The sequence below is a fragment of the Euprymna scolopes genome, chromosome 10, assembly GCF_053919585.1.
Source record: "Euprymna scolopes isolate OS-2025 chromosome 10, ASM5391958v1, whole genome shotgun sequence".
Taxonomy (NCBI): Eukaryota; Metazoa; Mollusca; class Cephalopoda; order Sepiida; family Sepiolidae; genus Euprymna; species Euprymna scolopes.
Window position 1 is genome coordinate 58,112,652 of NC_136491.1, and position 26,834 is coordinate 58,139,485.

Genomic DNA, 26,834 nt, shown 5'->3' on the forward strand with positions numbered 1-26,834 from the left:
TTCTGACAGTATTTTGTATAGTTTTTTTTTAGTTTTAAATCATTTTCCCAAGCTTAACATCATCAACAGTGTCCGCCACCATTTGTATTTTTCAAATACACGGATAAACACTGTTTTTCCAGTAAATAAAACGGGTGTGTATTACTAAACACAGAAACGGAAAAGTTGTTGAAAAATAAATATAACAAATAAATGTTATCAAAGGCAAGGTAAGTTACTTTTCTACCTAACTGGATGAGATTTTAGTGTTTTTATTTAGTGTAAAATGTTTAATCGGTTCGAAAACATGTAGTGTTTATCTGTATATTTGAAAAATACAAATGGCGGCAGACTGTGTTGAACACATTAAGTTTGGGAAAATAAGTAAAAACTGAAAAACTATACAAAATACTGTCAGGAACTCACTCAATATATGTTACCGTGACATAGGCAGACATGTATTCGGTGGTTTTTAACAGTATTGTGTATAGTTTTTTAGTTTTAACTCATTTTCCCAAACTTAACGTGTTTAACACAGTCTGCCGCCATTTGTAATTTTCAAATATAGCAGTAAACGCTGTGTTTTTCAAGCCGAATAAACATTTTACATTAAAAATAAATAAAAAATTAGCCATTTTGGTAATAAAGTAACATATCTTGCCTTTGATAATATTTGTTATACGTTTATTTTTTTACAACTTTTTCGAATCTATATGTACAGTAGTACAAACCCAATAAAAACACTAAAAATTATCCAATTAGGTAGAAAAGTAACTTATCTTGCCTTTGAAAATATTTACTTGTTATATATTTGTTTTTGTGACAACTTTTTCAAATCTTTGTGCAAGTACAAACCCAAATGGGGTATTTTTCTGTCTAATTTTATTTTTAGTACCGCGCTTAAATTTAAATTTCACGATATCTTTTTTGTGGGGAGGGTATTTTTTTACATTAGGTCCACCTTCACAATTTTCGACTATGCTGAATAAGAAAATCTCATTTAAAATTTGCTGAGGCAAGTAGTTTTCGAGATATAAAGACCTGCACTATGCACTATAATTCACTGGCGGCCATGAATAAACACTCCCAACCTCCGCATATTAAGAACGGCTTTCGGAATAAACAACACCAATGCCTACCCACGTGTTTTTAAGCTTTTACCTGTTTTTCGTCTGTTAAAAACGACTTTTGGAATAAATACCACCATTCTCCCCATGTTAAGAACGGCTTTCGGAATAAACACCCCCAATCTACCCACGTTAAAAATTGTGGAGGCGGACCTAATGTGAAAATTAACCTTTTGTTTTTTTTTTAATAAATTGTTAGTTGAAAGCACAGAATAGTGACAAAACACCATCCCCTCCCTTGGTAAGAATGGCTAAAAAATAATGGTTTCTTGGTAGAAACTTTTCTGTATTTCACCTAACAATTTCTGGTGCTAATGAACTTACTGCTCCGTGCTATTTTTTAAATCGTATTTCCAAGTTTAATTAAAGTTTTATGATATGTTTTTTATTCAATTGTAAAATCAAAGTACACAATAGGTACAAAACACCCTACCCTCTCCATGTTAAGAATGGCTTTTTAGATAACGTTATTATTTCAGCACGGATCACTCTCTGCATGAGTACCTAATATTTTTTCAGCCATTCTTACCATAGAGAGGGAATGGTGTTTTGTAACTATGCTGTGCTTTCAACTAACAATTTATTATTAAAAAAGATATCGTGAAATTATAAAAAATAAAAAAAATATTGTGAAAGTTGAATTTAACTTGAAAATAAAAACGTGAACGGAGCATTCAACATTGTAGGCAATAAGGTCACGTTAGTCGATTAATGGGTGCTAATGCACTTACTGATCCACGCTATTTTTAAATCGTATTTCCAAATTTAATTAAAGTTTTTTTTTTGTATTTTTGTTTATTTTTTTTTAGATTAGGCCCACCTCCCAAAAATTTCTTTTAAATGACAACTTCTATAGGTTTCCGACTATGCTGAATACGGAAATCGCATTAAAATTTTGCAGAAATAAGTAGTTATCGAGATATAACATTCAAATTTCCATTCCATTTTTTACTACAACCGTAAAATTGATTTAGCTATTTGTTTGTTTTGTTTTTGTTTTTTGATGGGGGTAATCAATTATAGAACTTTTATAGTGTTTAACAGGTGCATCTGCAGTTTACGTAACGTTTTTTTCCGTAAGTAACACGATGACATTAAGCTAGCAGAATAACCGTTTTAACAAGAAACGCACTTTTATTTTTCGTTGTTTGGGGGGGGGTGGAAGGGGTTAATCAATTATAGAACTTGTATATCCTTTTAACAGGTGCTTGTGCAGTAACTAGTAACGGTTGTTCCGTAAGTACCTTGCCCACATTAAGCGAGCAGAAGAACCGTTTAATATTTAAAAATGATTCTGTTTACATTTTTCGGATGTAGGGCACAACACCCTGCTGCCTCCCAAATGTAAACCGAATTTTTGTGTTTTTACTTCTAAAACGTAGATGTGTGTAAGTTTGTTTTGAGAATCGTGAGGGTGTGCGTGTATAGAAATTATTTTAGTTTTTAGTTTCCAGGTTAAATAGAAGCTCCACGATATCTTTTTTATTAAATTTTAGGTGGAAGCTCATATTAGTTACAAAACACCTCCCCTCTGCATGTTACAAATGGGCTTCAAAATAATAACGTTATTTCAGCACGATGGCAAAAGTGTACAATTACCAACCTTAGTAGCAGCTTATTAGCGTCCTAAATTATGAGATGACGAAGTGAACGAATATCTTAGTAAAAGAGAGTTATCACCCTAAGAATAATGACAAATTGTAAAATAGCGCCCTTCCACCTAAAAATTTAATTAAAAAAAAAGAGATCGTGAGGCTTGCATTTAACCTGATTAAACTGTTTAAAAATAGAGAGATGGCAAAACTGCACACTCCCCAAAACATGTTCACCTTTGCTTATTTTGTTTCTTTACATGTACACACGGTTTGGGGGGTGGTTACATTACATCCACCTACACATTTTGCGTTAAAATGACCACTTACATAGGTTTTCGCCTCTCCTGATTACGAAATTATCATTCAAATTTTGCGCAGGCAATGCTTGCCAAACTTGTACTCGCGTGCGATACAATAATCCACATCTCTCCTAGCGACACTATCACCAACCATATCATTTGCGGGTGGGTATGCTGTCCACGATTTTCACAGTTAAATTTGGGGGAATTTTTATCGATCACCCCCAACTAAAAAAGGACATTATAAACTGAAAAAGAATTCTAAAAAGAAGTTTTACTTATCATAGAAACTATTGAAAAACTATCGGATATGAAAGAGGTACATTAATTCGAACGTAACAAAAAGATTAAATCCGTACAAAAAAAAGCTAAAAGCATTACAAGATTTACGTATTTTTGTTTTAAAGGAAAATGATAATTCAATCGATAAAAATTTGGTTAAACTTATTCGTTAATAATAAGAAGAATAAGAAATAACTTAATTTTAATCAGATTGGATTAAGTTTTAAGAATATCAAATTTAACATATTACAAAACTAGAAACATATAACTATTTAAGTCGCTAAAGATAAGAGATTGCTCTGAGATCTATCAGATTTATAGGAGTCTTAATGCCGTATTAATTTTCTTTGCCTTTTTGTAATGAATGATCATGAGTTAGCTTCTCTTTTAAATATGCACTAGCGAGGGGTACCCGGCGTTGCCCGGGTGTTTGGGGGGGGGTTAAAAAAAAGTAAGTATGAGGATCGAACCCGAAGTTGTAAATTAAAGTGTGAAAAAAAAAGTGCGATATTAACCATTGCCCCACCGCGAGATGCTAACGGAAGCACGTTTGAATTTATTTAATTAGTTGGCTTTAGCAGGTGCCTATTTTAAATGAGGTCAAGTTTTGACTGCGGGATAGTATTCATTTACTGCTGAACGCTTCCCCCCCCTCCCTCGAAGATGTTATAGGAAAAAGACTAAGCCACATGCGGTGAGCGACAAATATTGAATATTTATCTTCCCGAAATCGACCAAATTAAATAGACAGGCGAGCTTCGTTGTTAACTGTGAGATATTACGATTTGTATGTGATATAAAAAGTTTTAAAAAGTTGTTAAGCGAGCGACTGCTTCTCTGAAAGAACCCTTTTGTAGACACACAGAAAAGGCGAACACACATACATACATACATACATACATACATACATTTTCGCTTTTATGTTTATAGATTACTGATGATTAATTTAAGTAATTTCTTTTTAAATTATTAATATTTAACGAATAAATCTAATCAAGTTTTTTCGAGTGAATTATTTTCTTTTAAAACATAAATACGTAAATCTTTTAATGTTGTAAGCTCACTATTGATTGAAAGATGGCGTAATTTTACAGATGTAATCTTCTCGTGTGCTCCGAATTAAAGAGTACTTCTTTCATATCCGGTAGTTTTTCAATAGTTTCTATAATAAGCAAACCTTCTTATTAGTTTTCTTGAGTTTTCATGCCTTTAATGTTTCCTCTTATGATCTCCGAAAGTTTCCAATTCATTTTAATATAACTTATCCTTTTCAATACAAGAAAAATATGTTTCATATATACAAGTGAATATATGATATTGTAAAATATAATTATAAGATGACTATAATCTTGTTATATACACTTATAAGATGACTATAATATTGTTATATATACTTATAAGATTACTATAATCTTGTTATATATACTTATAAGATCACTATAATGTTGTTATATATGCTTATAAGATGACTACAATCCTGTTATATATACGTACAAGATGACTATAATCTTGTTATATATACTTGTCAGATGACTATAATCTTGTTATATACACTTATAAGATGACTATAATCTTGTTATGTATACTTATAAGATGACGATAATCTTGTTATATGTACGTATAGGATGACTAGCATCTTGTTATATATACTTATAAGATGACTATAATGTTGTTATATATGCTTATAAGATGTCTACAATCCTGTCATATACACTTACAATATGACTATAATCTTGTTATATATACTTATAAGATGACTATAATCTGGTTATATACACTTATAAGATTAATATAATATTGTCATATACGCTTAAAAGATGACGATAATCTTGTTATATATATTTATAAGATGATTATAATCTTGTTATATACACTTATAAGATGATAGTCGTGTAATATATACTTATAAAATGACTATAATCTTGTTATATACATTTATAACATGGCTATAATATTGCTATATATACGTATAGGATGACTAACATCTTGTTATATATACTTATAAGATGACTATAATGTTGTTATATATGCTTATAAGATGTCTACAATCCCGTTATATATACTGATACGATGACTATAATCTTGGTATATATACTTATAAGATGACTATAATTTTGTCATATACACTTATAAGATTAATATAATACTGTCATATACGCTTACAAGATGACGATAATCTTGTTATATATACTTATAAGATGACTATAATCTTGTTATATACACTTATAAGATGAAAATCTTGTTATATATACTCATAAGATGACTAGGAGATTGTTATATATACTTATAGGATGACAAAAATCTTTTTATATATACTTATAAAATGACTATAATCTTGTTATATACACTTATACGATGACTATAATGTTGTTATTATATACTTATAAGATGACTATAATGTTGTTATTATATGCTTATAAGATGTCTACAATCCTGTTATATATACTGATCAGATGACTATAATCTTGTTATATATACTTATAAGATGACTATAATCTTGTTATATATACTTATAAGATGACTATAATCTTGTTATATATACTTATAAGTGACTACAATCTTTTTATATATGCTTATAAGTTGACTATAATCTTGTATATATTATTAGATCACTATAATCTTGTATATATTATTAGATCACTATAATCTTGTTATATATGAGTATTATATTATATTATATTATATTATATATGACTGTTATATACGACTGTTATATATACTTATAAGATGACTATAATCTTGTTATATACACTTATAAGATGACTATAATCTTGTTATATATACTTATAAGATGACTATAATCTTGTTATATACACTTATAAGATGACTATAATCTTGTTACATATACTTATAAGATAACTATAATCTTGTTATATATACTCATAAGATAACTATAATATTGTTAAATACACTTATCAGATGACTATAATCTTGGCATATCTATATATATAAAAGCGAAAATGTATGTATGTATGTATGTATGTATGTATGTATGTATGGATGGATGGATGGATGGATGGATGTGTGTATGTGTGTATGTTTGTATGTCTGCTAAAAACTTTCGACAGAACAAAAATTCACAAATTTGGTCTCATATGAAAGCCCCATCATCCGGACGACAAATATCGAATTTTGGGGCCATAAGAACTCTCTAAGTGTTTCAACTGGGCGTTTTCCTGCATGGGGTGAGCAAAAAGTGGCATTTTAACGTTAAACTTTACATAAATCTTTACATTTAAAATCGATTCTTATGCTATTTATTAGTATTTCAGAAAACGCGAAGTCATATCACGTGATCCTGTGGTCAGCACGCTTTAATGGCGGAGTCTGCATTCAATTTATTTATTATGAGATTTTTATCGGCAAAAAACATGCAAATTGCCATACAAATAAAAATGTTAACTTATACGTTATGAAAACTATACCGAAGTTATTATCATGTCAAAAATAGTTAGATACGATGGTTAAACGAAACATTACGAGTAAAACGTCCCAGAACAAAAAAAATCGCTTAAAAAATAATTAGGTTTGATACGATTTTTATTTGTTTTTGTTTTTTTTACAGACGGCCATTTTCTTTCCAGTATATTCACCTTTGTTTTTTAGACAGCGAGAGATAGAGAAAGAGGGGGGGAGAGAGGGGGAGAGACAGAGTGAGAGAGAGGGAGAGAGCGAAAGAGAGAGAGAGAGAGAGAGAGAGATAGGAAACGCGAATCGTTTTATTATGTTTTAAAACTTTCCGTCGAGGTGAAATTAAATACAACTTTTTATAATTCTTTTTCTTTCTCTGTTTGTTTTTAATTGACACAAATATTATTCAGTACCTACTTGATTTTACAATTTTAACATACATGTAAATTAGTTTAAATAAAAACAAACAATACGTGACGTCTTCTCAGTTTAAAGGTATGTAGACACGATTGCGTACCAGAGCAAATAGAAAAATTGACTATTATTTTTATTTATTATTTAATTCTTTTTATTTATTTTTTTATTATTTAATTCTTTTTATTTGTTTTTTTTTCATATTTCTTCCAATTTTTTACAATAACAATTGTTTGATTTTACTTAGAAAGAGAGGGAGAGAGATGGAGAGAGCGAGAGAGAGATAGAACGAGAGAAAGACAAAGAGAGAGAGAGATGGAGAGAGCGGGAGCGAGAGAGAGACAGAGAGAGAGAGATGTGTAGAAAGGAAACGCGAGTCGTTTTACTATGTTTTAACACTTTCCGTCGAGGTGAAATTAAATAGAACTTTTTATAATTCTTTTTCTTTCTTTTTAATTGACACAAACATTATTCATTACCTAGTTGATTTTATAATTTTTAACATACATGTAAATTAGTTTAAACATAAACAAACATTATTCAGTACCTAGTTGATTTTACAATTTTTAACATACATGTAAATTAGTTTAAACATAAACAAACATTATTCATTACCTAGTTGATTTTACAATTTTTAACATACATGTCAATTAGTTTAAACATAAACAAACATTATTCATTACCTAGTTGATTTTACAATTTTTAACATACATGTAAATTAGTTTAAACATAAACAAACATTATTCATTACCTAGTTGATTTTACAATTGTTAACATACATGTAAATTAGTTTAAACATAAACAAACATTATTCATTACCTAGTTGATTTTACAATTTTTAACATACATGTCAATTAGTTTAAACATACACAAACATTATTCATTACCTAGTTGATTTTACAATTTTTAACATACATGTCAATTAGTTTAAACATAAACAAACATTATTCATTACCTAGTTGATTTTACAATTTTTAACATACATGTCAATTAGTTTAAACATAAACAAACATTATTCATTACCTAGTTGATTTTACAATTTTTAACATACATGTCAATTAGTTTAAACATAAACAAACATTATTCATTACCTAGTTGATTTTACAATTGTTAACATACATGTAAATTAGTTTAAACATAAACAAACATAAACAAATCTACGCGCGTAACAAACATGGCCGCCATAGAATACAATGCATAATACAACTATTTATATCGCGATAACTAATTATTTCTGCTAAATTTCAAGGCGATTTTCGTATTCAGCATAGCCGTCATTTAAAACAATTTTTTTTTCATTTATAATATATACGACTTACAAATAGTTTTTACCAATTATACACATATCATCGAATTCAATTTTTTTTTTTTTTTTTACTTACAAGTACATTCGATATTTTTTTAAAAATAGCTGATAATATGTGTAAGCCATCTGAGGAGCTAACTGCTTCAATATAATTCCAGAAATATATAGTGAGATTACACGGAAAATTTATACATTTACCAAGGTTAATAATAAATTATAAAGAAAGCAATTGGGTGTACATGTTTATGAAACATTTCTCCAGCATGTTAGTGAAAAGAAATATTTAAAAAAAAAAAATTCATATCATTTAACCAGTGATGGCAACTGAGATTATAAAAAGGCGCGAGGTCAGGGGAAATTATGGTAGTCTTGGTGGGAAGAGAAATTGTTTAACATAAGTTATACAATACCTGTTTCATATAAATGCTGTAAATAACCTGCCTTAGGGAAGGTACAATTATTTCATACGTGTAATACACATCTAAGGTAGGTAAACTATTCTTTTACTAGAAATAGCAAATGTAGTATAGACATTAAAATTCCTCACTCCTAAGAATAACATATATTCAATATCAAATTCAATTTTCTCATTGTTTATACACTCCCGTTGGACAATAGCAAATGTTATATAAACATACAAAATTCCTCTCTCATAAGAATAATAAAACCTAATTCAATTTTCTCCTTGTGTATACGGTCCCGAGCAACGCCGGGTAGCCCCGCTAGTATATTCATAAGATGACTATAATCTTGTTATATACACTTATAAGATGACTATAATCTTGTTATATACACTTATAAGATGACAATATATATACTCATAAGATGACTAATCTTGTCATATACATAAGATGACTATAATCTTGTTATATATACTTATAAGATGACTATAATCTTGTTATATACACTTATAGCATAACTAAAAATATACCCCGGACAAGAAAAAATGCCGATCACTAAAGTTACGCAATATGTAGTCTGACTACTTGGGATTAGCAAATGATTAATCCAGATCATGACAACTAAGCAATATGCAGTCTAGTCATTCTAAGATGGGTGACTACTTGGAATTACAAAATGACTTATACAGATCACGAAAGTTAAGCAATATGTAGTCTGGTCATCCTAAGATGGGTGACTACTTGGGATTACAAAATGATTGTGCAGATCACTAAAGTTATGTAGTATGTAGTCTGGTCATTTTAGGATGGGTGAAACTTTGGATTGCCAAATGCCTTATGCAGATCACGAAAGTTAAGCAATATTTAGTCTGGTCATTCTAAGATGGCTGACTAATTGAGATAACCAAATGACTTATGTAGATCTCAAAAGTTAAGCAATATGTAGTCTGGTCATTCTAAGATGGATGACAACTTTGGATTACCAAATGACTTATGCAGATCACTAAAGTTACACAATAACTAGTCTGACTACTTAGGATTACCAAATTATTAACCCAGATAACGACAACTAAGCAATATGTAGTCTGGTCATTCTAAGATGGGTGACTACTTGGGATTACAAAATTATTCATGCCGATCACTAAAGTTAAGCAATACGTTATCAGGTCATTCTAGGACGGGTGACTACTTAGGATTACAAAATGATTTATGCAGATTACTTAAGCTAAGCAACAATTATTCTGGTCATTCTAGGATGGGTGACTACTTGGGATTACCAAATTATTTATGCAGATCATTAAGTCATGCAATATGTAGTCTGGTCATTCTAAGATGGGTTACTACTTCGGATTACCAAATGATTATGCAGATCACGAAAGTTAAGCAATATTTAGTCTGGTCATTCTAAGATGGGTGACTACTTAGGATTACCAAATCATTTATGTAGATCACTAAAGTTTAGCAATATGTAGTCTGGTCATTCTAAGATGGGTGACTACTTAGGATTATCAAATGATTTATGCAGATCACTAAAGTTAAGCAATAAGTAGTCTGGTCATTCTAAGATGGGTAACTACTTGGGATTACCAAATTATTATGCAGATTACCAAAGTTAAGACAATATATAGTCTGGTCATTCTAAAATGGGCGCCTACTTGAGAATACCAAATGACTTATGCAGATCACTAAAGTTATGAAATATGTAGTTTGGTCATTTTAAGATGGGTGATAACTTTGGATTACAAAATGATTATGCAGATCACAAAAGTTAAGCAATATGTAGTCTGGTCATTTTAAGATGGGTGACAACTTTGGATTACCAAATGACTTATGAAGATCACTAAAGTTAAGCAATGTGTAGTCTGGTCATTCTAAAATTGGAGACTAATCGGGATTACCAAATGATTATGCAGATCACTAAAGTTAAGCAATATGTAGTCTGGTCATTCTAAGATCGGTGACTACTTGGTATTACCAAATGACTTATGCAGATCAGGAAAGTTAAGCAATATGTAGTCTGATCATTCTAAGATCGGTGACTATTAGGGATTACCAAATTTATATGCAGATTACTGAAGTTAAGCAATATGTAATCTGGTCATTCTAAGATCGGTGACTACTTGGTATTACCAAATGACTTATGCAGATCAGAGAAAGTTAAGCAATATGTAGTCTGATCATTCTAAGATCGGTGACTATTAGGGATTACCAAATTTATATGCAGATTACTGAAGTTAAGCAATATGTAATCTGGTCATTCTAAGATCGGTGACTACTTGGGATTACCAAATGATTTATGCGGATCACTTAAGTTAAGCTATATGTAATCTGGTCATTCTAAGATGGGTTACTACTTAGGATTACCAAATGATTATGCAGATCACGAAAGTTAAGCAATATTTAGTCGGGTCATTCTAAGATGGGTGACTACTTAGGATTACCAAATCATTTACGTAGATTACTAAAGTTTAGCAATATGTAGTCTGGTCATTCTAAGATGGGTGACTACTTGGGATTACCAAATGACTTATGCAGATCACCAAAGTTAAGCAATATATAGTCTGGTCATTCAAAAATCGGCGCCTTCTTGGGAATACCAAATGACATGCAGATCACTAAAGTTATGAAATATGTAGTTTGGTCATTTTAAGATGGGTGATAACTTTGGATTACCAAATGATTATGCAGATCACAAAAGTTAAGCAATATGTAGTCTGGTCATTCTAAAATGGGTGACAATTTTGGATTACCAAATGACTTATGGAGATCACTAAAATTACGGATTATGACTATTGGGATTACCAAATGATTAATCCAGATCATGGCAACTAAGCAATATGTAGTCTGGTCATTCTAAGATGGGTGACTACTTGGAATAACCAAAAGACTTATACAGATAACGAAATTAAGCAATATGTAGTTAGGTCATTCGAACATGGGTGACAACTTCGGATTACCAAATGACTTATGCAGATTACTAAAGTCAGGCAATATGTAGTCTGGTCATTTTAAGATGGGTGACAACTTTGGATTACCAAATGATTATGCAGATCACAAAAGTTAAGCAATATGTAGTCTGGTCATTTTAAGATGGGTGACAACTTTGGGTTACCAAATGACTTATGAAGATCACTAAAGTTAAGCAATGTGTAGTCTGGTCATTCTAAAATTGGAGACTAATCGGGATTACCAAATGATTATGCAGATCACTAAAGTTAAGCAATATGTAGTCTGGTCATTCTAAGATCAGTGACTACTTGGTATTACCAAATGACTTATGCAGATCAGAAGGTTAAGCAATATGTAGTCTGATCATTCTAAGATGGGTGACTATTAATGATTACCAAATTATTTATGCAGATTACCGAAGTTAAGCAATATGTAGTCTGGTCATTTTAAGAGAGGTGACTACTTGGGATTACCAAATTATTTATCCAGATAACTAAAGTTAAGCAATATGTAGTCCGGTCATTCTAACATGGGTTACTACTTGGGATTACAAAATATTAAATCATTCAGATCACGACAGCTAAGCAATATCTAATCTGGTTATTGTAAGATGGGTGACTTTTTGGGATTACCAAATGACTTATGGATGTCACTAAAGTTAAGCAATATGTAGTCTGGTCATTCTAAGATCGGTCACTACTTGGATTACGAAATGACTTATACAGATACCTATAGTTAAGCAATACGTAGTCTAGTCATTCTAAGATGGGTAACTACTTTGGATTACCAAGTGATTTATGCAGATCACTAAAGTTAAGCAATACGTAGTCTGGTCATCATTAGATGGGTGACGCCTTGGGATTACCAAATGATTTAAGCAGATCACTAAAGTTAAGCAATGTTTAATCTGGTCATTCTAAGATGGGTGACTACTTGGGATTACCAAATGATTAATGTAGATTACGAAAGCTTAGCCATATGTAGTCTGGTCATTCTAAGATGGGTGACACTTTGGGATTATCAAATGACTTATGCATATCACGAAAGTTAAGCAATATGTAATCTGGTAAGTCTAAGATGGGTAACTACTTGGGATTACCAAATGACTTATGCATATCACGAAAGTTAAGCAATATGTAATCTGGTAATTCTAAGATGGGTAACTACTTGGGATTACCAAGTGATTTATGCAGATCACTTAAGTTAAGCAATATATAATCTGGTCATTCTAAGATGGGTGACTATTTGGAATTACCAAATGACTTATGAAGATCATTAAAGTTAAGCAATATGTAATCTGGTCGTTCTAAGATGGTTGACTACTTGAGATTACCGAATGATTTATGCAGATCACTAAAGTTAAGCAATATGTAGTCTGGTCATTCTAAGATGGGTAACTACTTGGGATTACCAAGTGATTTATGCAGATCACTTAAGTTAAGCAATATATAATCTGGTCATTCTAAGATGGGTGACTATTTGGAATTACCAAATGACTTATGAAGATCATTAAAGTTAAGCAATATGTAATCTGGTCGTTCTAAGATGGTTGACTACTTGAGATTACCGAATGATTTATGCAGATCACTAAAGTTAAGCAATATGTAGTCTGGTCATTCTAAGATGGGTAACTACTTTCGATTACCAAGTGATTTATGCAGATCACTAAAGTTAAGCAATACGTAGTCTGGTCATTCTAAGATGGTTGACTACGTGGGATTACCAAATGACTTATGCAGATCACTAAAGTTAAGCAATATGTAGTCTGGTCATTCTAAGATGGTTGACTCCTTGAGATTACCAAATGACTTATGCAGATCACTAAACTTAAGCAATACGTAGTCTGGTCATTCTAAGATGGTTGACTACTTGAGATTACCAAATGATTTATGCAGATCACTAAACTTAAGCAATGTGTAGTCTGGTCATTCTAAGATGGGTTTATACTTGGGATTACCAAATGACTTATGCAGATCACTAAAGTTAAGCATTATTTCGTCTTGCCATTTTAGGATGGGTTTACTACTTGGGATTACCAAATGATTATGCCGATCACTAATGTTAAGCAACATGGAGGCTGGCTATTACCAGATGAGTTGCCATTTGGGAATACAAAATGCTTTATGTTGCTTATCAAAGTTAAGCAACAAAGAGGTTTGTCATTCTAAGATGGGTGACAATTTGGGATTACCAAATGAATTATGCAGATCACAAAAGTTAAGCAATAAGTTGTCTGGTCATTATAAGATTGGTGACTACTTGGGAATCCAAAATGCTTTATGTAGATCACCAAAGTTAAGCAAAAAAAAGGTTGGTCATTCTAAGATAGGTGACTACTTCGGATTACCAAATGATTTATGCAGATCACTAATCACTAGGTTGTTATAATATGTAAGTGTCCTCCTTTCGATGTAGCTTTATTGTCGAATAGTGTTAGAGTAATATACACTTATTATTATCATATGCAAGTGACCTCCCTTGGATGTAGCTTCATTGTTGAACTCTATTTGAGTAATATACAATCATTGCTACAATATGCGAGTGACCTCCCTTCGATGTGGCTGCGTTGTCGAATACCATTAGATTAATATGCAATCATTGTTATAATATGCAAGTGACCTCCCTTGGATGTAGCTTTGTTGTTGAATACCATTAGAATAATATACAATCATTGTTATATGCAAGTGATCTCCCTTGGATTTAGCTTCATTGTCGAATTGCATTAGATTAATATAAAATCATTGTTACAATTCGGGACAAGATTAAAGTGTAGTATCTATTCTTCAGATGCTGCACTTCTATTTCTTGTTCTCGTTCGATGGAGGAGAAATCCTTCACGACTGAGAGAATTTTGGTTTTTGTACCTTTTCTCCACCTTAAAAAGCGACCCTGGTGTCTAACTCTGTCCCGTGGGGAGGCATAGTAAATAGGTACAATCATTTTTACAATATGCGAGTGACCTCCCTTGGGTATGGGTTGATTGTCAAATACCATTAGAAAAGTATACAATTACTGTTATCATATATAAGTGACCTCCCTTGAATGTAGCTTCATTGTCGAATACCATTAGATTAATATACAATCATTGTTATAGTATGCGAGTGCCCTCCCTTGAGTGTAGCTTCATTGTCGAATACCATTAAAAAAGTATACAATTACTGTTGTAATATGCGAGTGAACTCCCTTGGATGTAGCTTCATTGTCGAATACCATTAGATTAATATGCAATAATTGTCATTATATGTAAGTGGCGTCCCTTCGATGTAGCTTCATTCTCGAATACAATTAGATTAATATAAAATCATTGTTGTATTATACAAGTGACTTTCCTTGGATGTAGTTTCACTGTCGAATACCATTAGATTAATATACAATCATTGTTATAATATTCAAGTGACCTCCCTTGGATGTAGCTTCTTTGTCGAATACCATTAGAAAAATATACAATCATTGTTATAATATGCAACTGACCTCCCTTGGATGTAACTTCATTATCAGATTGCATTAGAATAATATACAATCATTGTTACAATATGCAAGTAACCTCCCTTTGATGTAGCTTCACTGTCGAATATCATTACATAAATATACAATCATTGTTATAATATGCGAGTGACGTCCCTTGAATGTAACTTCATTGTCGACAACCATTAGATTATGCAAGTGACCATCCTTGGATGTAGCTTCATTGTCGAATACTATTATATTAATATACAATCATTGTTAAAATATGCAAGTGACCTCCCTTGGATGTAGCTTCATTGTCGAATATCATTACATAAATATACAATCATTGTTATAATATGCGAGTGACGTCCCTTGAATGTAACTTCATTGTCGACAACCATTAGATTATGCAAGTGACCATCCTTGGATGTAGCTTCATTGTCGAATACCATTACATTAATATACAATCATCATCGTTATGATATGCAAGTGACCTCCCTTAGATGTAATTTTATTGTCGAATAACATTAGATTAATATGCAATCATTGTGAACGCTCTGGGATATGACTTCATAGCTGGATATTTGTACTAGCAGAATACCCAGTGTTACCGGTGATTGGATAAGAAAGGCGGATATATGTACTAGCAAAATACCCGACGTTGCCTGGGATTGGATGGCATAGGTGGGATGTTTCCTAGGAGAATACCTGAGATCGGATAAGATAGGTGGATTTTTGTGATAACAGAATACGCTGTATAGGAAGATGGGGCGATTGTGTCGTTAAAATCATGAAAAATTATTGTCAAAATAAGTAACATATCAAAGAATTATGAAAAATGATGAAATATGAGTTATTTGATTGGTGTATTTGTAATGAAATAACTAGCCTGACAATGTCTCAAATGTATTTTTTGTAAGAGGAAGGGGATTATGTGGGTTAAATAATTAAAAAATAATTTTCGAAATTAGTAACATATCCAAGAATTATGAAAAATGATAAAATATGAGTTATTTGATTGGTGTGTTTGTAATGAAAAAAAAAACAGCCAGACAATGTCTCAAAGTTATTATTTTAGTAAGAGGAAGGGGATTATGTGGGTTAAATCATGAAAAACGATTGTCGAAATTAGCAACATACCCAAGTGATTAAATTTAAGCTATATGTGTTTATAATGAAATAAACAGCCAATATATATAGTCTGAAAGTAATTATTGTAGTAAGGGGGGGGTCAATTATGTGGTTTACATGATAAAAAATGATCGTAAAATTAGTAACATATCACAGAATTACGAAAAATGAGTAAATTTGAGTTATTTGTTTGGTGTGTTCTTGATGAAATAGAAAGCCAAGATGATGTATCACAGTTATTATTTTAGTAAGAACGGGGCTATAATTAGTGTTAAATCAAGAAAAATTATTCTCGAAATTAGTAAAATATACACGAATTATGAAAAATGAAGACATGTGAGTTATTTGATTAGTGTGTTTGTAATGTCTCAAATGTGTTATTTTAGTAAGAAGTAGCGATAATGTTGGGTAACTCATGAAACATGATTGTCGAAATAAGTAACATATCCAAGAATTATGAAAAGTTATGAAATGTAAGTTATTTTATTCGTGTGTTTATAATGGAATAAACAGCCCAGAAAAAAGTTTCAGGGTTTTTTCTTTAGTAGGACGGGGTCAATTATGTGGGTTTAATCACGAAAAATTACTGTCGAAATTAGTAATATATCCAAGAATTATGAAAAATGATGAAATGTGAGTTATTTGATTGGTGTGTTCGTAATAACTAGCACGATAATATCTCTAAATTATTATTTTAGTAAGAGGAAAAGGGATTATTAGGGTTAAATCATGAAAAATGATTGTCGAAATTAGTAACATATCCAAGAATTATGAAATATGATAAAATGTGAGGTATTTGATTGGTGTGTTTGCAATGAAATAACCAGCCAGACAATGTCACAAAGTAATTATTTTAACAAAAGGAAATGATATTGTGTGGTTTAAATTATAAAAACTGATTGTCGAAATTAGTAACATATCTAAGAATTATGAAAAGTGATTAAATATAAGTTATTGGATTGGTGTGTTTATAATGAAATGCACAGTCCAGATATAGTCTTAAAGTTAATATTTTAGTATGAGGGAGTCGATTATGTTGGTTACATCATTAAAAATGATTTTTGAAATTAGTAACATATCCAAGACAAGTGAAAAAGGATGAAATGTGTGTTATGTGATTGGTGTGTTTGTAATGAAATTACCAGCACAGACAATGTCTCAAATGTATTATTTTAGTAAGAGGAAGGGGATTATGTGGGTTAATCATGAAACATGATTGTCGAAATTAGTAATATATCCAAAAATTATGAAAAATTATGAAATGTGAGTTATTGGTTTGGTGTGTTTGTAATGTAATAACCACCCCAGACAATGTCTCAAAGTTATGATTTTAGTAAGAGGAAGGAAATTGTGTCGGTTAAATCAGTATAAACGATTGTCGAAATTAGTAACATATCCAAGAATTATGAAAAATGATGAAATGTTAGTTATTTGATTTGTGTGTTTGTAATGAAATAGACACCCCAGACATTGTCGATGGTTGTTATCTTAGTAAAAGAGGATTATGTGTAAAATCATGAAAAATGATTGTAAAAATTTGTAATATATCTAAGAATTATGAAAAATGATAAAATGTGAGTTATTTGATTGGTGTGTTTATCATGAAATAACCAGAGACAATGTCTCAAAGTTATTATTTTAGAAAGAGGAGAGGGGATTATGTGAGTTAAATCATGAAAAACGAATGTCGAAATTAGTATCATATCCAAGAATTATGAAAAGTTATTAAATGTAAGCTATTTAATTGGTGTATTTATAACGTAATAAACAGCCCAGATATTGTCTGAAAGTTAGTATTTTAGTAAGAGGGGGTCGATTATGCGGGTTAAATCATAAACAATGATTGTCGAAATTAGTAACATATCCAAGAATTATAAAAAAAATGTTTAAATGTGAGTTATTCGATTGGTGTGTTCGTAATGAAATAGACATGCTAGAAGATATATCAAAGTTGTTATTTTTGTACGAGGAAGGGAATCGTGTCGGCGTGAAGAGGGGGGGCGATTATTTAGGTTACTTCATTAAAAATAATTCTCGGAATTAGTAACATATCCAAGAATTATGAAAAATGGTCAAATGTGAGTAACTTGAAAGGTGTGTTTGTAATGAAAAAAAAAACAGCCATACAATGTCTGAAAGTTATTATTTTAGTGATAGGAGGTGGCGATAATGTGGATTAATTCATGAAAAATTATTGTCGAAATTAGTAACATATCCAAGAATTATGAAAAAGTTTTACTTATTTGATTGGTGTGTTTATAATGAAATAAACAGCCCAGTCAATGACGCAAATTTATGATTTTAGTAAGAATTGGGCGATTATATGTGCGCACTCATTAAATTTGATTGTCGAAATTCATAACATATCCAAGAATTATGAAAAATAATGAAATGTTAGGTATTTTATTAATGTGTTTGTAATGAAATAAACAGCCCAGAAATGTCTCAAATGTATTATTTTAGTAAGAGGAGCGGGATTATGTGATTGAACTCAGAAAAAATGACGGTTGAAATTAGTAACATCTCCAAAAATTATGAAGAATGACGAAATGTGAGCTATTTGATTGGTGTATTCGTAATGAACTAGACAAACCAGACAATGTATGGAAGTTATTATTTTAGTAAGAGGTCGCGAATATTTGGGTTACTTCATTAAAAATAATTATCGAAATTAGTAACATATCAAAGAATTATAAAAAATGATATAACGTGATTTACTTTGTTGGTGGGTTTGTAATGAAATAACCAGCTATACAATGTCTAAAAGTTATTATTTTAGGGATAGAAGGGGGCGATAATGTGGATGTACTCATGAAAAATGGTAATCAAAATTAGTAACATACCATAGCCTATGTATCAAAGTTTTTATTTTAGTAAGAGTGGTGGCGATAATGTAAGTAAAATCATGTGACATGGTTGTTGAAATTAGTAACATATCCAAAAATTATAAAAAATGATGAAATGTGAGTTATTTGGATGATGTGTTTAATGAAAAACCAGCCAAGACAATGTCTCAAAGTTATCATTTTAGACAGGTATACAATTGTAAGTATATATTTGTACGTATCTCGTTGAATCTCATAATTCTTGGATTGCTACAAATTTCGACAATTTAACCCACATTATCGCTCACCTATCTAAAATGATAACTTTGAGACATTGTCACCCTGGATTTAATGAGATACATGCAAATGTATGCAAGAAGAATACACGGTCACCTGGTATGTAATGAGATAGATGCAAATATATACTAGCAGAATACTTGGCGTTGCCTTTGATTGAATTAGATTGATTTTAATATATACTAACAGAATACCTTGCGTCGCTCAGGATTTCATGAGATTGATCGAGCCTGTCTTTCTACCTAAACTTTTTTCTCTTTTACACCTTTTTACCCCTTTTTTACGTTTGTTCGCTGTTTTGCTTTGTTTTGGTTTTTCCAATTTTTCTTAACATCATGTTTTTTTTTAGCTTAAAACAGGGTCACCCCCTCCTACATACACACCCCCAAACACCCAGACAACGCCGGGTACCCCAATATATAAATCCAATATATAAATCTTACTATGTCAGTGTGTGTGTGTCTGTCTCCGTTTTTCAAATTTTATCTCCTCCTAGAGGGGTGATCGTTGAACGGTGTGCAATAGCTCAACAGATTACATTTTTGGTGCAGAATTATTAGGGACATTTAATATTTTACAACTTCCATTGATTCGAACCGATTGTGGCAGTGAACTCTCACCGAAAAATATATAGAAATGTACGAATATCAAGGAACTGTAAGGCTAGTAGGCCTATAGCACACCTCAGATCCTGTGCTGAAGTGTGGGGACATTACATTTGAATATAATGTCGTGATTTTTAATCCTATTAATGTCAAACTCACACGGGAAAAAATGAGTTCATTTTATTTATATAGAAGAAGAGAAGATATCAGCTTATTTGATCATTAAGAATATTAATTATATGTTTATGGATCTTGGATTCACCCCTAAACTAATAGTCAGATCATTATGAATTTTAAATATGTTTATATGTTTATATATTTTTATGTATCGGAATCACTTCTAAACTAATTAACCGATCATTATGAATTTTAATTATGTGTATATGCTTATATATTTCTGTGTATTGGATTCACTCCTAAACTAATTAACCGATCATTATGAATGATTAGTATACGTATATACTTATATATTTGTATGTATTGGATTCACTCCTAAACTAAATTATAAATTTAATGTATTATATATGTGTGTATATTTGTATAGTCATATTCCAAAAATCACATACAATGATCAATTTTAATGTATTTATGTGAACAAGAAATTCTATCAAAGTAATAAGGTACTTGTGTAGTATAGTACTCATGAAAAACAAAGAAAATCTTACTTGTGACCTACATGAAAGTTATTAAAACCGAAAATCATGTTTAATATTTGAGTAGTATGACTTAAATGTGAGAAATAAGGTGCTTCTTCACTGTAGCACCCAGATTACAAAACAAACAAATTCTTACCTCTAGCATGCAGAAAATGTAACACAACAGAAAATTACTATCGAGTTTTTTTCGTTTTTACATTAGAAAAAAGGTACGAGTACAGTATCCTACCCGAAAAATAAGGAACTTGTACAGTATAGTACCCATATGAAAAACAAAGGAAATCTTACCCGTGGTGTACATAAAAGTAATCCAAACCGAAAATTCTATAATATATTCGAGTAGTATGACATTTATAGAAGAAATAAGGTGCTTTTTTAATATAGCACTCTATTATAAAAACATTGCAGAAAAGTTAATAAAACCGAAAATCATGTTATAAATTGAATAGCATGACTTTTAAATGAGGGATAAGGTGCTTCTTCACTATAGCATATGAAATAATTAATAAATTCTTACTCTAAACGCACAGAAAATTTAGCACAACAGAAAATTACTTAAAAGTATCGAGTTCTTTCATTTTTAAATTAGAAAAAATGCTACTTTTACATTATCCTACCCAGGAAATAAGATACTTATACAGTGAAGTACATGAAAAACAAAAAAATTCTTTTTTGTGGCGTACATTTTTTTTTTTTTTTTTTTTTTACATTTTCACCCCAAACCAGGCAAATTGCCACTTTGGTGTAGGGGGCTACTATCAGGGGCAACAACTACTGGGGTACTATGTAGGGATTTGGGCAGCAAGGTGTCGGTTCACGTTACACTTGAACTTCTGCACGTCAGTACTGTTGGGGAAGCAGGGACCTGGAATGGAATTCCACAGTCTTGCGGTTCTGGGGAAGAAACTATTGGAATAAAAAGATCTTTTACATCTAGGGATCTCTACAGTGTGGGGGTGGGATCTAGTAGCCTGTCGGGTTTATCGAGGGTGCTCGCGTCGTGGGGGCACAAGTGATTGCAGTTCGTCAGAGCATTCACCACTAAAATACTTGTAGAAAAGGCAGAGGGATGCAACATTTCGTCGATGAGACAGAGGCTGAAGCTTAGATGCCAGTTCAGGGCCTATCAGGTTTGCGACTCTCTTTTGAACCTTGTCAAGGAGCGAGAGACTAGTAGCAGATGCACCAGCCCAGATGTGGCAGCAATACTCCATACATGGGCGAATGGTGGCCTTATAGAGGTACAGGATACTTTCGGGTGTTAGTAGTTTTCTAGCACGGTAGAGAGAGCCTACCTTTCTTGCAGCGGCCCTGGCAATGCCTTCAATGTAATTGTTCCAACTCATGTTTCCTGTGAACGTTAAGCCAAGGAGTTTGAAAGATGGACTCTCAGATAAAGAGTCGTTGGCCATTGCTATGGGTGGTAGAGAGGGTTTCTTGTAATTATTGAATGAAACTAGTTTAGTCTTGGCAGCATTGAACGCGACCAACCACTTTTGTCCCCATTCCACTACAGATTGGAGGTCTTCCTCTAGTGTTTCTGCCATTTCTTTAGAAATGTGTTCATTCGTCTTCCTGTCGTGTCTGCCATAGAGTGTAGTGTCATCAGCATATATACCCATCTCAGAGGCAATGTTGTCGGGGAGGTCATTTATGAATATCAGGAACAATAGAGGTCCAAGGATAGAACCCTGGGGCACTCCCGCATTTATATCATATTGTTTAGATGTGCGACCGTCGAGGACTACCTGGATTTTTCTCTTATCTAAGAAGGATTTAATTATGTTAAGTATTCTACCAGTGATACCGTATGATCTGATTTTACTGAGGAGACCCTCATGCCATACCCTGTCAAAAGCCTTAGATATATCTAGAGCTACCGCTCTGCCTTCCCCCGCTTTGTCCAGTGAATGGTATATACGTTCAGAGATCACAGTGAGGATGTCTGCTGTGGAACGGGCTTGTCTAAATCCATATTGTTTGTCAGTCAGTAGTTTAGCATCTGTAAGATGATGGACTAGAGCATGGTTAATTATGGTCTCAAATATTTTGGCAAAAAGTGGGAGGAGGCTAATGGGGCGATAATTTGATGGGTCTGTCCTTTCGCCAGAATTCTTGAATACTGGTACAACAGAAGCAGTTTTCCAACAGCCCGGAAAGCAAGCTTCATTAAGACATTTGTTGTAGAGTTTGGAGAGAACTGGAGCTACTTCGGCTGAGCACTTTTTTAATAGCATAGCTGGGATAAGATCGGGTCCACATGCTTTTGAGGTGTCAAGGTTTTTTATGATAGCATGCACCTGAGCAGGGGTGGTTTTCAGATCGTCTAGTTTGGCGTCTGTCCGCATAGAAAAGTCAGGTAGGGGGTTGTTGGAAGGGTCCAGTGTGGAGTTTGAGGCAAACCGACTGGCAAGCATGTTAGCCTTGTCGGTTGCTGAGGAGACAACCTCGTGATTGTTGGTTAGTGGGGGAATTGTTGATTGCCCATTATTTACTACACTGTTATAGATTTTCCAGAAGTCTCGAGTTCCTAGTTTTTGTGCTTCGATTCGCTTTTTAGTGGTTTCCGTAAATTCTCTCTTAGCTGTCGCTATTTCTTTCTTAACGTTATTTCTAGCTTCTATATACTTCAGTCTTTTTGAACTGGACTGATGTCGGTTAAACCTACGGTATGCATGCTGCTTTTGAGTAATGGCAGTTGCACAAGTCGACGTAAACCATTGGGGAGAGTGGGGCTTACTATAAAATTTCCGCATGGGAACATGCGCTTCGATTGCAGTTTTGAACCAGTCAGTGGTCTCGTTTGCACATTGTTCAGCAGGGAGAGAGAAAATATTTTTCCATGGAGCATCTCTAATTAGTTCCCTGATGGCTTCCCAGTCAGCCTTATTATAATATCTCGTTGTTTTGAGCACTGGCTCTTCAGTTTTGGGTCTAGAGTTTAGGGCGATTTCAACCATTATCACTGCATGATCAGCGTTCCCGAGTGGGCTGTGGGCCTTCGTTATGCAGTCATCGGGAACTGTGGTCAAAAACAGATCTAGAAGTGATGCGTGTTGTTCTTCCTGGTCAGGGAAACGGGTTGGAAACGTAACAATTTGTGATAGGGAGTGAGATATAACGAAGCTATGGGTTGTGCTGCCCGCTGCATCTGTGTGAGTAGAGAATCCAAGCCAGTTTTTGTGGTGGACATTAAAGTCACCAAACACATGTATTTGTGCGCTAGTGTCGAGGGACAGTGCCGTGTCTATGCTGTCAGATACTTTGTTTATTATGGAGCAGTCCTGAGTCGAGGGAGAGCGGTAGAGAAAATAAGTTATCAAAATTGAAAATCATGTAATATATTCGAGTAGTATAACATTTATATAAAAAAAAACGGTGCTTCTTCACTATTGTACTGATGTAAAAACACACTCTTACCTGTGACATACAGAAAATTTAGCAAAACAAAAACTTATTTAAATAATTTTAAATACATGTTGTATATAACCCACCCTAGGAAAGGAAATTTTTTCCACATACGTGCTGTAAATTTCCTGTCCAATGAGGGTACAATTATTCCATACATATGTTGTGCAATACCCGTCCTAGGGTAGGTAAAATATTCTTTTGCTCAAGATGGCAAATGATACATAGACATCAAAAATTTCTCTATCCTAAGAATAACAGGCATGTTCAAAATTTTTCTAATTGTCTTATACGGTCCCAAACAACGCCAGGTGGCCTTGCTAGTTAAAGGATAAAGCTTAAATCGCCCTTAAGAGAATTAAAGCTATAATGATACTTAACCTTACGTTTAGAACCTTTATTCCAATTTTGATTTATTGCAAAAATTTATTTTAAAACGGAAAGTTGGGCGCATAATGAAAAAGAACAAAATGATCTGAAATTCGAGGAATTATTAAAATTTCACAAAATCTAAAATTTTTCAATTTTCATGAACGACTATTAATTTCCCTTTTTATTCTTTGCATTAAACTAAATATAGCCTACATTATGGTTCTTTGCGCCGAGTAACGGCGAGTAGTGGGCAGTGTTTTAGAATTCATAGTAGTTGAGTAAATTAGTTTAGATGAATCCTGTACATACATCGTTTGGGAAATCGGGTTTCGATCCTGGCTTGAGGTAGTTGTTTGTGTAGCCGCATTTATGAGCTGTGAAACAGTACTAATAATATCTAATATTATATAAATAAAGATTATGTACATATATCGGGTGTGTTTCAGTATTTACATCAACTGCATGATTAAAGTTTAATAATACATTTTATAAGCTATGTGGTCAGAAGCTAAGAAAAACAGAAGTCTTACCGTGGCTGTGCAGCGAGTGAGTTCAGGCCGAGAAAAGGAACAACAAAGATGGCGGCCAGCATTTTATTACATGCGTTCTCGCAAAATCTCGTGTGCGCGTGAAACTGGAAACTATAAAACGAGCTTCATTTTTCGGTGTTGGAGAGATTCCAGATCTGGCAGGAGAGTAGGTGCAATGGGAGTGGAGATTCTACTTTCTCGGATTTATTCTCTTTTGTGTGTTTGAGGTGAACCCCCCCCCCTCCTCGGGAGGTGCAAGCTATTTCGGCCATGGGCAATGCTGACTTAAGCAACAGGATTAAGCCTTTTAATGGCGACGGTGATGTGGTGGCGTGGCTTAAAAAAGTGGACCTTGAGGCAAGGATTCAAAAGTTTGACGATGTGGCCGCAGTAATACCACTGTTTCTAGAAGGGGGCGCGCTGGCCCTCTATTTGGAGCTCAGTGAGCGAGATCAGGGTTACGCGGACGCCATCAAGGGTCGACTGATCGAAGCTTTTGCAGGGGGCCTTTCGAGGCCTTTAATAAGTTGAAGGAGAAGAGGTGGACTGGGGAATCTGTTGATGTCTACGCAAACAAGATAAGGAAATTGGTTGAGTTGTCGGGCATCAGGAGACACGCCACGAGTCACGTAGTCAAAATTATATTAATTACCAGGTTCCCGGAAGAGATATCGAAACGTTTGCAGCAGGTCTCGGGAGTGGAGATGCTGGATGTGAGTGAGCGGCTCAAAACTGCAAAGATCTTGGTGAGCACCCAGCCCACGGAGTCTGGAGGGACAACAGCAATGGTACAGCAGGATGTGGGCAGGAGTCTGCCGAACCCGAGGGTGGCATGCTTCGAATGTGGGGGACCACACATGAGAAGAGACTGCAGGAAGTTCTTGCAATGGACAGTGTGTTATAAATGCAATCGGAGAGGCCATTTAACGGTGAAATGCACGAGTTCGGGAAACTGGCAAGGGGAAACCGAAGCGCCAGCGGCCGCCCCGATTCAGGAATAGTGCCGCACTCGCAGCAGATGCCCAAGCAGAAGATCGTGGTGGAAGAACGGGGAGTTATGGCCCTGATCGACACTTGCTATACCACTACCATGGTGCACACGACTCTGGTCGGAAGATGGAAAGAGAAGGGCGAAGTAGTGGCATTCGATGGGTCGCGAGTGAAGTGTCGAGGAAGAAAGACCGTCACTATTGATATTGCTAAACACCGGATGAGGGTCCATGAAATTGTCACTGATCATCTGGTGCCTAGCGTTCAAGCCATTATTGGAATGGATGTGATATGCCGACTTCGAGGCGTTACCATCACATGCAACAACGTGAGGTTCGGACTAGCTGAGTGCGCAGTGACAGAGCAAGCTCCCGGAGGGACCAACAAGGCTGGGGAGGAAAGAAAAATGTTGATCAAAGATCAGGACTTCCAAGCCGAATTTGACGGAGAGCAGTGGACTGTGGAGTGGGTATGGAAACATCAAGTGCCATCGCTGACAAACAGGGTGGCGTGCTACACTAATTCGCTCAGAGGAGGGCGAGAAAGGAATTTGAACAAGAAGTGGACCGATAGATTGGGGAGGATATACTGCTTAGAGAATGGAGGCAGATGAATTCTGAAGATGAAGTCTACGTTGCAACTCCGTATCGCCAAGAAGCTCTGGAAATACCAGTTAGTCAGGTACAAAGGCAAAACCTACTGCCTTACGCAAGTGGGGTTCGGGTTGAATTCGGCACCCAAGATCATGTCAACCATCCTCAGGAAGATTCTGGAAACAATAGGAAAAGGAGATGGGCAGTGAGTTCATAC